Genomic DNA, 12857 nt, shown 5'->3' on the forward strand with positions numbered 1-12857 from the left:
AATTCTACTAGTTTTTTCTGGTAGATTTTGTATTAATGTAGTTCTAGTGGAGTATGTTGCGAACTTGATATTGTTTGATAACCTGCCATTTGTGTACCACATTCTAGTGTCTAGACAAGGGATTTGCTTGATGCATAGAACCTAATAATTAAATTGAAACTAGTGCTTGTTAATTGTTTACAAGTTGATCAAGTATGTGACAAGGTTTAGCAGTGGTGGTTTTTGAAAGGTTGTAAAAACCAGATTGCACAGTTTGGTGTATCAGGCTTTCTCTTTTGCATTGAAGTTGATTTTATTTATATTTGTACTTGAATGTTTCAATCAGAGAAGGTAAAACTGACACATTTTTAGGATCAAATATTAAACTGGACAGCTAGAAAGTAAATACCTCTTGTACTGTTCTTTACCAATCTCATTGATTGTTTTAACATATATCTTGAGATGGAAAATGCTTTTGTTTCCATTCAATAAACATTAATCTTTCTTTTTGACCAAAAATATACTTGGGCAGCTCGATGTTTTCTTTCATGAGCTGTAAGTTCAGACAACTGATCGCATCCCAAAGATCAGAGGAATTGTTAGCTTTGTTAGGGAACTAGAAAGGGAGGACATTTAATCTTTAGGTATCCAGTCTACTATGAGATTTGTGGTAGCCATCATTCTCTGTTCAGGCACTGATACGCACCACCTGTGGGTAGTGTATATGGGAGAAATTGTTTCTCCTAGATGGTCCTCAGCCGGAAGCCAACAACCCCTTGCAGTGCCCAACTAGCTCGATGCACCATTTTCTCTGCTACCTGAGCCGACCATGTGGTTCCTCGCCCATCTATTATGAATGTATTTTTAAAGGTGGGCCCGAACCCAAAGGTATGACTTTTTCATTGGTATAGTTGAGTAGTTTTCCTTACTTATCATGGGCACTTTTGGTCATGAATTGGTGGGGGGATTCAGTGGAAAGAATGAGCTAGGTTTGTATTCTTGTCTCCATTGCCCGATTTCGTGGTTACCCTTGTATCTTATTCCTGTGGGATCTTCTCTATTGGCTGTTAGCTCTAGGGCTGACACTACGTGGGAAATCCCAATTTTGGTTGCATGGTCCCGCTTCCCGACACCACCAACATTACTCCCTTTCTACTCATTTGAGCCCTTTTCATCTATTTTATCATTCGGGTCCACATGTGTCCACTGGGTCCATGTTATGAATATAATTATGTAAAAGTAATAAATATAGATAATAAGTAATAAACATAATAATATGTAAATAAGTAATACTTAGTTAAAACAAAGAGGCATGTCTAAGGAGACATGACTGTTCATAAAGGGACACCTGCTTGGTATATAAGCATGCCCCTCACTCTTAATTGTATCATCAGCATTCTCATTCATACATTTAATTTACACTCTAGTATCTCAATGGAGATCTACATATTGCAAGTCTTCTGGAGTATTTAACGTGAAGAACGATCTTTGTTCACTTCATTTGGTAACGAAGCTGTTTGATCCTCTGGACGCACCATTGCATGGAACTACGATCTCCATTCTAGGCCCTTGGCCATCAAAGTTTCGTCAACATTGTTGCCGTCAAGATTGAAGTGTTTCGCTGCACAAGTTGGAGAGTTTCCATTTTCGCTATACAAAAAAATGCTAAAAATAAAATAAAATTATAAAGTTATAAACTGTTAAAAAACAATCCTTAAAAAAAGAAAAGAGAAAAAAATATAATAAAGGGAAATATATTATTGGAAAATAATAAAATAGATATTTAAAAAAATAAGAAATAAAAAATAAAAAAGATTAATAATTTTTTTTTGGAAAAGAGATTATAAAAGAAAAAAGAGAGGAAAGAGTATATATTAAAGAAAACATTTTAAAAAAGGAATATATAAGAAAAGGATAAAAAAATTATATGAAAAAAAAGAAAATGAAGGAAAAAAAGAGAGTTAAAAAAAATATTATAAGAAGTATACACAAAAAAATATTATAAAATATAGCTTAATTAAACTAAAAAATAATAAAGACAGAATTCATCACAAAAATAAAACAACTAATAAAATGTTGTATTGTTGAATGTCATCACCAAAAATTAAGAAATATGATTAACTAATATTGTTTATATTTACATACATACACTTCAAGATATATATATATATATATATATAAATATATATTTATTAAAATATGTTTTTAATATAATAATAAGTTATCTTAAATTAAAAATATGGGGAAAAACTATAAATCATGAAAATTGAAATAATAGGAAAATGAAAAAAATCAAAATAAAAAAGTTAAATACAAAGGGAATAAATCTAAAAACAAAAAAAATGGTAACTAACAAAAATGGAAGTTACTAAAGAGCCCATAATAAGACCTCAACCAATCACTTTACAAATAAATAAATTTAAATAATAATAAAAAATAACAAAAATTGAATTCCTAATGTTAAACTATGGATAAGTAGCAAAATGTTTTGGTCAAAGACAAACTATTACGCAAGTCAAAGCACAATTGGATGCATAATACCATGCCTACGACAGGTATAATAAAAAGAAAAATCGTTGGGTCAGCGTACCTGCAGCACAATTGCCCCCATCGTGCTGACTGTCAACCAAGTCCACCATCCTCACCATCGCAGTCACACACCGCCCTTATGATTTACCTTTGTTATCGTTCATCCTGCAGAAATTGTCACCTTCTCTTCCACCACCGATCGACCCAAGCTTGCTGCATGTCAACTCCTTCCATGCCACTGTCTGCTCATCGTTGAATGTCTCGTATCTGGGCGCTGCCACACTCTTTGATCACCCCACCGAGCCACCGCAGACACAGAGTTAACCGCCATGGTTTACTTGCGACTCTAGCGCGATGCCATTGCTTGATAGCTCTTGTTTAGTCGCACACCCTCCTACCACCACCCTTCTCCGTCGCGTCCTCTACACCAACCCTATCTAGATCACGACAATGTCATCCCACTGCTCATAGCTACAAATTATACGCAACCCTCAAACTTGACCCCGCAACTGCACTCTATAGCCACCACTTCGGTCCACAGTGAATAGTGATTGTCCCTATTTACCGCTCAAAAGACCGCCACCTCCACTGCCATTGATGGGTTTTGTTGTCTAGTCACTGAATCGTCTATTATTGCTACCGTTATTTTTTCGCTACATCTATTGCCCTCATTCCTGCACGAATCAATTATTGTAGGAACCCATTAGACAAATTCAAATTAGAATAGAAACATCACCACTCTCTGTTTAAGTCGTGACCATCAATTATTAAACGTTTTAAATTTCCAAGGGTTAATTACAAACTATGTAGACAATATTAATTGGAGTAAGACCTGAAATCTTATTAAGGGATGTCTTCCAAATTTTTTTGAAAAGGTATTTTATAAAAGTTAAAAAATATTTACCAATCATCAAGTTGGGGAGTTATAAGGAAAGTTATTTAAAATTATATATATATATATATATATAATATATATTATTTAATTAAAAAAAGTTATTATTTAAAAAAAAATTCTGCCAAAAAAAAGGAGTATTAAATTTCAAGGTTATAAAAAGAAGAGAATAGTAATATTTATTATAGAGGATATAAAGGGGAACCTTTAAAACCCTAAGGTCGAAAGAAATGGAGCCTAATACAGAAATGAAGGCCGAAAGATTCCCATAAACTAAATATAACTATGCCTAAGTGCTATTAAGAATTAAAGGGTCTATTGCAGGAAAAGATGTCGCTATCGCTATCTCGCCAACCAAAGATAAAAACTACATAAAACCTAAAATCGCAAACTAATTAGTGATTCCCGATTCCAATATAATCGAAAAATTTCACTGTTATAACAACAAAAGATTTAAAATAACCAATTTACAATTAAACATTGGAGATTATACATTCATTACATAATTCTCAATTCAAAACCTATGGAGCGATCAAGGTGACATTATTTTAGGTTCACCCTGGATGGAAAACCTAGGTTCCTTCATCCTGAATACGAAGAAGAAGTTTGTGACATTTTCTTACAAAAAGAAAAAATAATGCTACAGGATCTTATAGTGAAGCTGAATTCTGTAATACCAAAAGACATACTAGATATCTCAAAAGTAATTTTTCAAGGAGGAAAAAAAGTACTACAAAATATGCAAAGAGAGGTTGACAAGATCACTGTTGAAAATAATGAAGAAGTTTCGCGACTTAAAGACCATAGTGAAAAATTATTAACACAAATCAAGAAGCTTAAGAAGGAGAAAAAGTCATTAAAAGACTAGTTAGAACAACTTGCTCAAGAAGCATCGGAATCTCGAGTCGTAACAATTTAGGTTGAAGACAAGGGAGCAGATACCGCTCCAGTGAATATCATAACTCAAGAAGAAGGCAAGAAAGTTGAAGAAAATACACACTTAAATGTTGCAGTTTAGACGATGAACGTCGCAAGTGAAGGTTCTGTAACCAACTCAACAACATTGTCACCTGAAGTAAATCAAGATGCCGCCACACACATGATAGGGGAAAGGCAAACCAAAATAACTCTTTATCTACATCGGAATCATAGAAACAAACATCTCAATCAATCTACGAATCTGTATCACTTTGAACATAAACAACAAACTTATGTTCTGAAGACTACTAATGTCAGTGCAATTAGGCCTTGTGATAACAATTCACACAGAATATCCAGTAACCGCAAGATTCCACAAAAGATTAATTTAGGATGGTTAGATCTTTCCTTCGTGCGACAATTTTATATATCACTCCAAGGATCATATCAACTTGTATCAACAAAGATGAGTGTCCGAACTAGAAGACATTCGTAGCAGAAAAAGAGATCAAGTAGAAGACATCCGTAGCAGAAAAAGAGATCAAGCCCTTTCATCAACAAGCTTTGAGGAAAAAGCTTTTTGAAGAGGAAGGCAATGTTATGAATATAATTATGTAAAAGTAATAAATATAGCTATGTTGCAGGAAACGTGGGGGGGGGGCCCGTTTCCGGATGGAAACTGGTACGAAACACAGAAACGCGTTTGGTACGGCCAGGAAACGCGTTTCCGGCCGTACTGCCACGTTTCCCGAAACGAAAACGTGGCAGTACGGCCGGAAACGCGTTTCCCGGCCGTACAAGCCACGTTTCCCAGTTGTAATGTGTTTTTTTTTTTAATTTGTTTTTAAATTTTTTTTAGGTTTCCAGTAAATTCTAGAAGCCTATTCTAAACTTATAAAAGAGAAGTTTGTCTCATTCTCTCATCACACTATTCAGCAAGTCGTTTCTCTTGGAGACTGGCAGGAGTCTCCACAACTTTTGTTTGTTGATGATCATTTTGCTGGTTTGATCAAGAAAATCATTGTTGATAGGTGGAACAATTTCAATACTCCATTGCACACTTTAGCACATGCTTTGAACCCCAAATTTTATGATGAGGAGCTTATTGCTAAAAGCAATGGGAAGAGGAAGGCACCCCATAAGGATAGAGAGGTGGCCACTGGGGTGAAAAAAGCCCTTATGAGAATGTTTCCTTCTCATCTACATAGGGAGGTAAAGGAGGAATTTGCCAGTTTTGCTGCAGGAATAGATGATTATGCAGATATATCAGCTTTGGAGGAGAGAAGCACCATGAATCCAGTTAGGTGGTGGATTTGTCATGGAGCAAATGGTGTACATTTGCAAAACCTTGCCATTCGTATTCTTTCACAAGTGGCAAGCTCTTCATCAGCAGAAAGGAATTGGAGCACTTATGGTTTTATTCATTCTGTGAAGCGCAATAGGTTGGGCTCACAGAAAGCAGAGGATCTTGTTTATGTGCACTCCAACCTTCGCCTTGCATCTCGTAGGGGTCCAGAATACAATAGTGGTCCTTCTAAAGAATGGGATGTGGATGCAGAAATCCTGATTTGGATCTCTCTCTTGCTGCCCTGAATATTGAGGCCGAATCTGGAAGTGGAATGGGTGCATCATCTTCTTCAGCACTACCATCCACTGTTGAGCATTGTGCTGCTTCTATTTTTGATGAGGATTAATCTTTTGTGACTTGTCTCTATAGTTCTTGCAGCCTTATAGTCTTTATTGTACTTGCAGCCTCATATACTAATATAAATAAACGCTGATTTTGAGATTTTGCCCTTGGATATATAATAAAGGTTGCTTTTGGATTTTCCTATATTTTTATTTTCATTATGTGATCATTCATGACTCATGAGTAAATGTGATGTAAATTTAATCTTAATGTTTAAATGTAATAAATTATAATGTATCATTAATGCTTTATGATTGCACATATATATAATAATAATTTTTAAATATTTTAAATATATATATATATATATATATATATATATATATTCGCGTTTCCCCGTTTCCAAAATTTGGGGAGGTCGCGTTTCGTATCGCTTTCCGTTTCGGAAACTCGTTTCCGGTTTCCCGTTTCGTGCAACTTAGAAATATAGATAATAAATAATAAACATAATAATATGTAAATAGGTAATAATTAGTTAAAAAAGAGAGGCATGTCTAAGGACACACGATCGTTGATATAGGGACCCCTGCTTGGTATATAAGCAAACCCTTCACTCTCAATTGTATCATCATCATTCTCATTCATACATTTAATATATACTCTTGTATCTCAATGGAGATCTACATATTCCAAGTCTTCTGGAGTATTTAATGTGAAGAACAAACTTTGTTCGCTTCAGTCCACATAGGGTTTAGCCTCTCACTCCCCTTGCCCACACCTTGGGTTGGGCTTAACAATGCCCTAGAGGTTGATGCAGTTTAAAAGAAAGTAAAATCCATAAATTGGCCACTCTCAACAGGAAATGCACCACAAAATGCGAAAGATGGCGGAGACATACAAATTTAGTGCGTGGGCAAAATCCAAACATGAGCTCTAACCCTTATCCATGGACATCACCTTGGTTGGGCCCTAGATGAGCCCCCTCTATCATTAAGGAACCCATGATTGTCCCAACGTCTGGTGGCAGTAAACCGCCTCACCTTAAGGAGGTATCCATTGCTACATATTACATATCATGCTCTCCATCCCCTGAGCTCCGACGAATTATAAAAAAGAAATCAATCAAAGGTAAAAGACATATGAAGAAGGGTGGAAAAACAAATGCTGGGGTAACTCATGTACCACAATCTGCTCCCTCCTACACTCATATACCCAGCTGTGGGCTTCCCTTATTATAACTACCCTTACACCTTGACACGTGGCTTCCCTTATTATATCATCTGCCACCAACCTCTTAAAGGATGTACCATGGACATGCCACCCCCTTTAAAGGTTGAAACCACCTAATAGGGTTCTTGGTTAACCTCGTATTGAGCTTCGAGACACTTGTACATGCCAAAGGCCACTATGGAAGGGCATGCCACCATGAAGTGCCCGATTGATCCCATGATTTATAAGCATTATTACTTGATTATTCTAATGATTTTTTGTATTGGAGGGCAAGGGGACACATTGGATCTTATGCAAGATTATAGGTGGGTCTTCATTTAGGGCTTGGTCTCCGTATACGGGGTCCCATCCCTCCAGAGGGCCACAATAGCACTTGTAGGGTGAGCGTTGAGAGCCATGGACCTCCACCATAGCAGATATTACTTCATGGATCCCCAATGACGTTCATGGATTGCTTGTGTTCCACCTTTTGGATGAGGATGATGCACCTGGTCCACCATGCCCAACCGGCTCCATAGTTGCACCGTACACTTGGCAAATGCTCTAAAATGCTTGCCGTTGCAGAGGGAGGGCTTATGTCATTACTCCAACCCTTACAGACGGTCTATAGGCATATTTGATCCATTTGGAGACCCATGAGGATGTCCTTGTTCCCCCACACCCACTTCGGAGCACCATAGGTTCTTGATTAGATAACAAGGGGCCAACCCCTTGTCCACTATGTTTGGAGCCCATTTCTTCATTATGGCGCCCCTTCGACTTCAGCAGGCCTCCTCAAAGGCCCAACAACTCACTTTGTTGATCATACGATCCTCTTGAGAGGCTTATCTTTACATTATTGACCTATTTGGTAGGCTTGTCAGCAAAAGTTTTGTTATTATGCACATTTGAGGGGCTAAATTAGGCCTAATTAGCTGAATCAAATTCATTAGAAAGTGTATAAATACAAGTGTGATGAATCATTTTGATCATTATCACTTGGATTGGATCATTCTCTCTTGTGAGATATTCCCTATTCTTTGTGGAGGACGAAATTGGATGAATTTTGATATTTGGATCTCTTCATCTTGTCGTGGAGCTTCACTGTTGGCATATGATGATGATTGGATATACTCGTTCTTACATGTAAGTACTCTTTTAATGCTATTTTGTTACTTTCTTATGTCACATGCATTTTGCTAGGGATTTTCGCTATGTTAGGCTGAATTTACTGTTTTTCTTATGCAAAATTGTGGAAATTTGTCTTTTTATAGCATCGCATTATGTCATGGGCCATGTATGAATGAATGAATGTTCCAATAGATATTTTGTCGAAATTTTATCTTGATAAGTCATCATATATTGCATGTGAAAGTGTATAGACCTTGAAGCAATTGTCCCATGCCCTAATTGCCATGCGAAATTGTTCTAGAGGCCTCCTTGACTAAGCGAATTCATTCCAAGCATTGAAACATCCTTGACTCTATTTCTCCCAAGGGATTAGGCATTGAGCCTCCATAGGTGATCAACTAAAAGCATATTTTTCTCACTTGTCTCTCTTTCTTTCTAGGCCTAGCTTCCATTGGTGACCTAGGGCATCATTTTTCTCACAACTCACCCATAAAAAAAATTTCGATCTCTTGCCCTCTACTGCACTGTGTGTCTCCTAGGAGCCCTCCAAATTTGAAGCAATTCCGACAGTGGGATCTCAAGATATTCCAAGCCCTTCTGAGATTGATTCTTTCCCTTGGTTTCCCTTGGCTAGTGACCTCATAGGGATCATTGCATCGAAATCATTGAAAATTTCTCCTCTAATATCCTTCTCCCCCAAAATTAGGTCAAGCTCACCCCTGATTGATCAACTCCACCCACTTGACCTAACTTTGGGTCCACTTGGTCCCGTGTGGTCCCACAACCTTTGGAAGATAATTTTACAAAGACCATTTGGAAACCAATTTTTCACAACAGTTTCTAGGACTAGATCCATCCTTGATAAGTGTCATTTGCAAACCCTGGCCCTTGAAACTCCGTTGGCCCTTCTTAGAGAGCCTTACACCTTGTTTCTTAAGCAAGCAAACCATCCAATTGAATCTCTCTTGCGAAGAGGCCTTAGGAATCACTCCTTTTCTCTCTATTTATTCATCTTTTTAGTGATTCCCTTTACTACAATGTCTCCTCCCATCGGTGAAAGTTCGTAAAGAGTAGGGAGCTTTAGCTGAGGTGATAGTGGGCTATTGCTCCATTGTTGTCCTTGACTTAGTAGTTGTCCCTTTAGGATCCCCTCCTAGGACCCCTGCTAGTTTGAGTGGTAACCGGCACCCTGATGGATATTTTTCATCTTGGATGGATTATTAGTACCAATGACACATCTCTTCGTTTGCAAGATAAATCCAAAAAAATAAACTCCTTGGTAAAGATTTCCTTGATAGATCTCTAAATCATCTCTTCACATCATTTATTATACATGCAACTCTTGTTGGACATCACCAGAATGAAATATAAGCATGAGACCTAGGGTTGAGATATATAACAAGGTATGTGTGCATGCAAGGTCAAGGTAGATAAGAGAAAAGGCGATGTATGATCTACTTTAACAAGTACTAAAGCAAATGCCTTAAAAGAAATCCCCAAGATGAAGGATTAGTTTCTAGGGCATCAAATCTACGGAGAATCCACCGTGAGAATTCCACCAAAACTTGAGGATCCCTAGAGGAGACACTAAGGAAGAATTCTATCCATTCGAAATTCGAAATGCCTTCGTCCAAAATATTTTGGGTACTCCTTCAGATATTTATATTTCTTAGACACTTGTTAATCGTGTTTCAAGGATATAAATGCAAAATCCCCTAGGAACATTCAATCATTCACTATCAAATGAGTAACACATGCAAAAAAATTCCCAATACTTACAATCTGAAACAATGTTCAATAACTAGGGCACATTAATAACCATGAGACATTATTTCATGCATTAGACATTAGCATTATTTAGAAATTCATCATTAAATAACACTTACAAGATAGCGAAGAAGATATCCATCCAGAACACTGCCAATTAGAAGCTCCGAAAATGATACAAGGTTATCCAAATATCAATATTCATCCATAAAACTCCAAAACTCTTTACAAATTGTACGTCTGAATTTGCCAACGAGTCAAAAAATCCAAGAGATGATGGTTTTAGATGAGAGTAGCTCTCATCTATTTATATAAATGTTATGAGTTCAAATCTTAAGTAACAAAGGCCCTCCAAATGCCTAAGATGCTAAGTAACCCATCCATTGTTATAAGCTAACCATGATAACTTTAAAATTAAATTAAATTCTCCTCTTAAGCCCACGCAAAGCTGACTTCATGCATGCATGGAGGCCTAGAGGGGCAACGTTGAGGCCTCTTGTGTTAAAAATGTGGGAGAGGGCCTTAAAAATCATGATGAAGAGGGTCATGCCCTCCATATGCTGCGAAACATCTTCAAAGCCTCGTGTGGGCGGTGTGGGCACCAAATGGGTCTCCAAGTGGCTCGAAATCAAGTCGATGCTCTATCAATGAGGGCTAGAAGATGACACATGCCCTCCCATGTCTCCCTAGGAAAGACATAACCTCCTTTGGGCCTTGGATCAACTGCCAAGTGTCGGGTGCAATGTGTATTCAACTGGGGCAACTTGGTCCAAGTGCATCATTGTTAATTTTAGATAACAATGGTATGTTCTATGTATGCTTTAGAGCAATTTACTTCAATTTTTCTTCTTAGACCAATATCAATTTTCACATTAGCAATCAGATTAACATTGACAGTAAATGCAAATAGAACATAAACAATAAGCAAAAGATAAGCCAAGACAAGAGGACATAATATTTTGCGGATGCCAGGGTTTTCCCCCAATGTGGGGAAAACCCTTTGATCAAATCTTCTTATTATTCTTCAAAAGTTCAGCAGAGAGAGATAGTACAATATGCAAAATTTACTTGCCCAAACACAGCCAAATATGTCCACTCAAACTGCAGTCAATAGGATGCCCTAACCAAAAACTCAACGTTGGTCAAATCAACAAAATTACTCCTCCAAATCAGCGTAGTCAAACCCAGTCAATTCGGCCTCCAAAGACAGTCCAAATCAACCCGAAACAGTGCTAAAGAAATTAGTCAAACTTGGCCAACGCATTGTCAGCTCTGCGGTCGAAGGGTCTGTGGTTAACGCTGGTCAACCTGCCCAAAAATCCTCGAGATCTATGCCAGAGAATGTGGCTTGCCCAAACAGAATTTCTCCCAAGAAAAACAAAGTCAAACAAGGTCAAATGCTGCCCGGTCAATGTTGGTCAAACTTGCAGCAACTTGGTCAATGCAGGAAAACAGAAAACGCAGTCAACCCTTCGCACGTGTGGAGGAGAGGAAAGTTTCCCTGAAATTCGTGCTACCCAATCAGATGAGCAGAGAGAGAGATATGTGTGAGATGATGAATGTCCAAATGAGGCAGATGCTCCTTCTATTTATATGCAACGTTGAGGGTGAAGAGATATGACTTTTGGGCTTCTTGAGCCTATACATTAGATTGCTGGCTGACCTTGACAATTTTTCCATAGAAGAAATAAATTCATAATTCGATTTATACTTGTTAGAATGAGATGATCTTTAGATGATATTGTATTGTGTTCATTGTACTCTCTGCTGATCATTTTATGACAATCTAATAAAAGAAGAATTTTAAAGGGTTTCCCCCCTAGTGGCGTTTTTCCTTGGTCTTTGACCAAACCTGGTGTCTCTTGTTGATGTGTTGATTGTCTCCTTTGTCATTGCATTTATTGTTCCATCTTCAATTACTAGTGATGAATGGAAAGACTAAGTGTTATTGGAAAGATTGCTAATCGAAGTATTGAATTGGGCTAAAGTAATTGATACAACATAGAGTAATTTGAAAATTTAACGTGGTATCAATAGCTAAGGTGAAGGAAAATCCCAAAAGGAGACAAGCATTGAAGCAATCATCTTTGGGAAAGTTGAAGGAGCTAATCTAGTCAAGTCACGATGTCTTCCTTCTTCAAGGAAAATGAGAAGTTGGGTGACTCATCCAATTTTGTTGCATGGAAAGTCAAGTTGGAGACATAGTTGATAACAATGATGTTTTGGAATTGCAATGAAAAATACTTGAGCCTCTGGAGAATCCTTCCGCTGCTACTAAGAAAGGTGAGTTTAAAAGAAAAACAAATTATAGTTGATGGTTTACAAGATAATTTACTTGCATAGTTGGAAATTTGAGGAAGTCTATGGACATGTATGATAAGATAGTTGGCATTTATGGAGCCAACAATTTGAATGAAATCATTTCCTTGAAATATCAACTCAAAGACACAAAAAGAACAAAGGAGAGTGCGTGAAATCCTACATAATTAGGATATCTCGTCTTAGAGATCAATTGCAAAGAGTTGGGGAATTTGTGCCTAACAGGGAATTGGTAATTGTGACTCTAAAAGGTCTCCCCTCCTATTTGGGAAACCTTTATTACTATTATAAGAAACAACAATGTCCTATGTCCTCCGATCATTTGATGAAATTGTTGGAAAGCTCGCTCAAGAGGAATCAAGGATGATATCAAGAGGAAGGATTCAAGAGAATGAAGAGGGAAAGCCCGCTACATTCATTACTCATCACAAGAAGAAAAGGAAAAGGAGGTCCATCAAATTGAAGAAATCCTCCTCCTCGAAA

The 12857-nt window shown here is 37.3% G+C and overlaps 1 protein-coding gene across 2 annotated transcripts in view; it reads left to right on the forward strand.

Moving 5' to 3' along the window:
* The window catches only part of PLDP1 (phospholipase D P1), a 349866-nt gene that overhangs the window by 294544 nt on the left and 42465 nt on the right, over window positions 1–12857 (forward strand). The window lies entirely within an intron of this gene.

The sequence above is a fragment of the Pinus tabuliformis genome, chromosome 4_1, assembly GCF_031772625.1.
Source record: "Pinus tabuliformis cultivar Carrire ecotype Pingquan chromosome 4_1, CPIR1, whole genome shotgun sequence".
Lineage (NCBI taxonomy): Eukaryota > Viridiplantae > Streptophyta > Pinopsida > Pinales > Pinaceae > Pinus > Pinus tabuliformis.